This window comes from Petromyzon marinus, chromosome 24 (assembly GCF_048934315.1).
Source record: "Petromyzon marinus isolate PM22_M1 ecotype Great Lakes invasive population chromosome 24, UKy_Petmar_22M1.pri1.0, whole genome shotgun sequence".
In the NCBI taxonomy this organism is placed as follows: domain Eukaryota; kingdom Metazoa; phylum Chordata; class Hyperoartia; order Petromyzontiformes; family Petromyzontidae; genus Petromyzon; species Petromyzon marinus.
Genome location: NC_133690.1, coordinates 4,727,268 through 4,731,862, shown reverse-complemented (window position 1 = coordinate 4,731,862; position 4,595 = coordinate 4,727,268). Strand labels below are relative to the sequence as shown.

At 45.4% G+C, this 4,595-nt stretch overlaps 1 long non-coding RNA gene across 1 annotated transcript; it reads right to left on the bottom strand.

Moving 5' to 3' along the window:
• Nucleotides 1–1,899: 1,899 nt before the first annotated feature.
• Nucleotides 1,900–3,569, bottom strand: LOC142928896 (uncharacterized). The gene is made up of 3 exons (XR_012945193.1): nt 3,097–3,569; nt 2,303–2,388; nt 1,900–2,079 (listed from the first exon to the last, which is right to left on the bottom strand). It is a non-coding gene; the product is annotated as an uncharacterized LOC142928896 (long non-coding RNA).
• Nucleotides 3,570–4,595: the final 1,026 nt, after the last annotated feature.

Here is a 4,595-nt window from a genome sequence, read left to right as displayed (position 1 = left end):
CCACCTTGCCAGTGAACTGAAACACGTACACCAGCCCCCCAAGATGAATTGGTGCTCGGACCGCATTATTCACAAAGCTGTTTCTCCAACCATGGAGAAACAACCCCCTGAGAAGCCGATCAAAACCATCACGTTACCATACATAGCAGGTGTTACCAAAAAGATTTTAAAAATCTTAAACAAACACAAGATCCAAGTCCGATTCAATACAGTACACAAAATCCGTGATCTAATCCCATCTGTGAAGGATGTCATTCCTGACATGCAATATCCTGGAGTTTACAAACTAAGTTGTACCTGCGGTAGCGGTTGCATTGGGGAAACGAAACGACATGTCTCGGACCGTGTTCGCGAACACAAGGCAGATCTGAATCATGGCACAACCAATACCTCTGCCGTGGCTTACCATTGTTATACCGTTGTGGGCTCGCGTGATATTGTTTTTTCCAAGACCAAGGTACTGTGCAAAACCTTCTGGGTACTATTAAAGGTTTGTTCATGAATCCATCCAGATATATAAACAGACATAACTTCAACTGAAAAGATGGAAACAAATTGAGCAATCATTGGAAGGATGTTATTAACCAGGTAAAACCTTAACTGTTTATGGTTATTTCCATCATATCTGCTGGGTACTAGCCTATTTTTCCTACTTAATTTCTCCCCGCAGCCTCAGCTTTCCCGGCTTTCACAGCCTCCCACTTCCAGCCCCGCCCACTTCCCCCCCCTGCCTCACGTTCTCTCTACCCAGAGCGCTCACGCAGCACCCCCCTCCCCCTACTTCACACCACCCCCCCTCTCTCTCTCCCCCCTTGCTCCTCCCCCTTTATTACCTATATAACCGCTTGCCACGGCAGCTCTCTCGCCCACTTCAGCAATTTTTTTCTTGCTGTGGTTGTCCCACCTGATGACAGACACTTGTGTTGCACCCGAAACGTCGTGATTTGTTTCATTTTATTTCTAACTACGTGACTTTACCGAAAGAACCAAAGAGTATGTATTACCGAAGCTATCACCAGCAGGTGTGCAACAGATTAATTGCACTTGTGGCAAATGCTATATTGGGCAGACATGACGAATGATCAGCATGATCAAAAGAACACCAAATCAATATAAAATATTCCCAAATACAACTGTCAGCAGTGGCAGAATACGCATGCCAACAATGACACTCAAGTGATTCTGATCATTTCGAAGGTCTGTGCAAAACTAGTTACTACCGGTCAAGAGTAATGAAAGAATCTATCGGAATTGATAAGAAATAATTGTAACCATTCCGATAGCTACAGGCTTAGTGCTGCTAAGAAGTGAATAATCAGATAATACATTGTTTAAATGCATGCCCATACAGGTCACCATACATAAATGGGGATTACCTGTACAAAGACAATAACAGGTACTCATTGATTGCTCGCAAACTACAAGCGGTTCAAGAACAATGTGCATACATGTGCACGCATATTGTACGCTGATTATTACCATATATATAACGCAATGCACACTTGATACCCATTAAAATGTATATGCATTCATTAATCCCCCCCCCCTTCGCACAATAAGCGCTTACAAGTGACGTCATCAACAAAACAGGTGGTAGCTTCATGATGATGAAGCTAGTTGTAATAACTGCTGAAACGTCGTACTCGGATTGTAAATGTTGTAGATTTTCTCTCCAACACACTGGTGTGCTGTACTAGTAACAAATTGCCATGTTCTGTTTACGTGATAAACCTTTGTCGGGTGGTGGCAGGTTTAACGACATATTTATATTTACGTGATCTAACGCAAAAAAACCTATATTATGGATATTGGTCGCAAAAGCCTACGAGTTAGTAATTCATGCACTATCAAAAGAGAGGCTATCCCAAACATCCGTCCGGATTGGGGAGATTTTCCTCTCATGAGCGTCCATGTTGAGAACAGTCCACAGAGGAGGATGAGGAGCCATCTCCCAGAGGTCCCCAGCGGAAGAACCGTGTTCACAGGAGGTGCCGACCCAGCAGCACACTATCTCACATCTCGCAGGCGGCGGGGTCGGGGTGGGGCGGACGCTCGTTGCAAGGCGCAACGTTGATAAACCTGCGGAAGAAAACGAGCGTTAAGGCGCGCAGTCCGTTGGTACCCGCCCCTCCCATCTTTCCCACCTGGCACACGCAAGCTGAGTCAGCGCAGGGGGGCACGGCGCGTGGGTGAGACAGAAAGAGGTCCGTGTCCGTGCCTGGACGGGATGTGGCGCCGGGTGTGAACGGCGATGCTCTCGTGACCGTGCGTTCGTTTGTGTGTATGCGTGCGTGCGTCTCACCTGTGACCGTCTTTCTGCTGCACGAACCCCGGTGGCTGTTGATTCTCATACATTGGGGAAGCATCTCCCCCCCGGGGCTGGGAGACCTGTGAAGGAGACCGCCATGAACATCAGCTCATCGAGAACGCCCGAGGCAAACGAGCGATTCGCTCGCACATCCTAAACCCATGCTCTGGGCTTTACAGCGAACACGTTAACATGGCTGTCATTGCATGTGTGTGTACGCATGTTGGTACTTGTACATGTGTGTATGTACGTGCGGAGCAGTAGTGTAGCGGATAGCGCGCTGCTCTACGAACCCGGTGACCCGACTTCTAGGGCTGCTTATGGACAATACCAGTGACGATTATCTGAATGGGTCCTGGGGCTTCCCTAAAGTCGAATGAGCCTCAAATGAGTACTTTGTGAAGTGTTTAAACATTCTCTTTGGTTCTATTGGGTAAAGTCACGTAGGTGAAAATAAAATAACAAAAAAATCACGACACAAAAAAATCACGAAACGTCGTGATTTTTTGTTATTTTATTTTCACCTACGTGACTTAACCCAATAGAACCAAAGAGTATGGATCCTAGCAGTCACGAAAGCTTTAAATCTAGAATGTGTAAACATTGCCATTGGGAAGACAAAGGCGGCCCGGCGAAGTGTTGGCCACCTACCCCCTTGTGTGCCACAATTACGGCCTTCATAGATGCTTGCTAACAGCACTTGCTCCAAAAGTCTTTCTAGGCTCTATAGGGGATCGTTGTCTTTTTTACAGTTCTGTATGTGTTTGCATATGCAAGTCACTCCCTACCGATTGATGGCCGAACTTCCAATCAGCTAGCCGTGGCTTGCTGGAAGTGTCCACGACCGTGGTGTCCATGTTCACGAGTTCCTGCAGTAAGGAGAATAGGAAATCAGCACGCGGTGAACTTATGGCCACGGGCCACTTGCCAAAGTGCCATTCTTCACGAGGTCCCGGTGATACTTTGCCTCTTGAGAAGAAAAATTAACTCACACTCATCAACGATACTGTGGCCTTGATATAAAATGTGTGCAAACCTGGTGGCCAACTACAAGAAACGTCTGACCTCTGTGATTGCCAACAAGGGTTTTGCCACCAAGTCATGTTTTGCAGAGGGCTCAAATGCTTATTTCCCTCATTAAAATGCAAATCAATTTATAACATTTTTGACATGCGTTTTTCTGGATTTTTTTGTTGTTATTCTGTCTCTCACTGTTCAAATAAACCTACCATTAAAATTATAGACTGATCATTTATTTGTCAGTGGGCAAACGTACAAAATAAGCAGGGGATCAAATACTTTTTTCCCTCTGTATGTGCGACAGGGATGTTCTCCAGCTCCCACATTTAATATATAATAAAAAATAATGATTTAATCTAATAAAGAATAATTATTTCATATTTTAATAGCAAATGCTAAGACATACATATTCACCATCATTTTACAAAAAAAACTGAAGGCACCCAATGGGTTCTCCCTTATCTCCGGTTGTGGCCAATATTTTCATGGAAATATCTGAGACGGACGCCATCCAAGCATCCACTCTACGCCCGTCCTTGTGGAAGAGGTACGTGGATGACACGTTTGGCATCTGGCCACATGGCCGACCGGCTCAACCACATCAATTCCATACACCCAGCCATCAAATTCACCATGGAGGTAGAAAAGGATGGCATGCTAACTTTCTTGGATGTCTTAATCAAAAAGAGACCAGATGGCTCAATGAGCCACTCTGTCTACAGGAAAGTAACCCATACTGACGCCTACTTAAAACCTGATTCCCACCACTATCCATCCCAGAAGAATTCCCTCATCAAAACGCTACACATAGAGCTCAGTGTATCTCCGACCATGAACACCTAACCAGTGAACTAAAACACGTACATCAAGCTCTCAAGGCGAATGGATATTCTGACTACACAATCCGCAAAGCCTTCACCCCAAGCGTGAGGAAGGAGCCATCTGAGGATCCAATCAAAACCATCACCCTGCCATACATAGCAGGGGTAACCACAAATATTTATAAAATCATGAACAAACACAAGATCCAGGCCCGATTTAACACAGTACATAAAATTCGTGACCTGATCCCATCTGTGAAGGACAAGTTTCCTGACATGCAATATCCCGGCGTCTACAAACTAAGCTGTATCTGCGGCAGCAGTTACATTGGGGAAACCAAACGACATGTCTCGGGCCGTGTTCGTGAACATAAGGCAGATCTGAAAGACTGCAGGACCAATACTTCTGCTGTGGCTGATCATTACTTTAATGCGCCATAATAAGG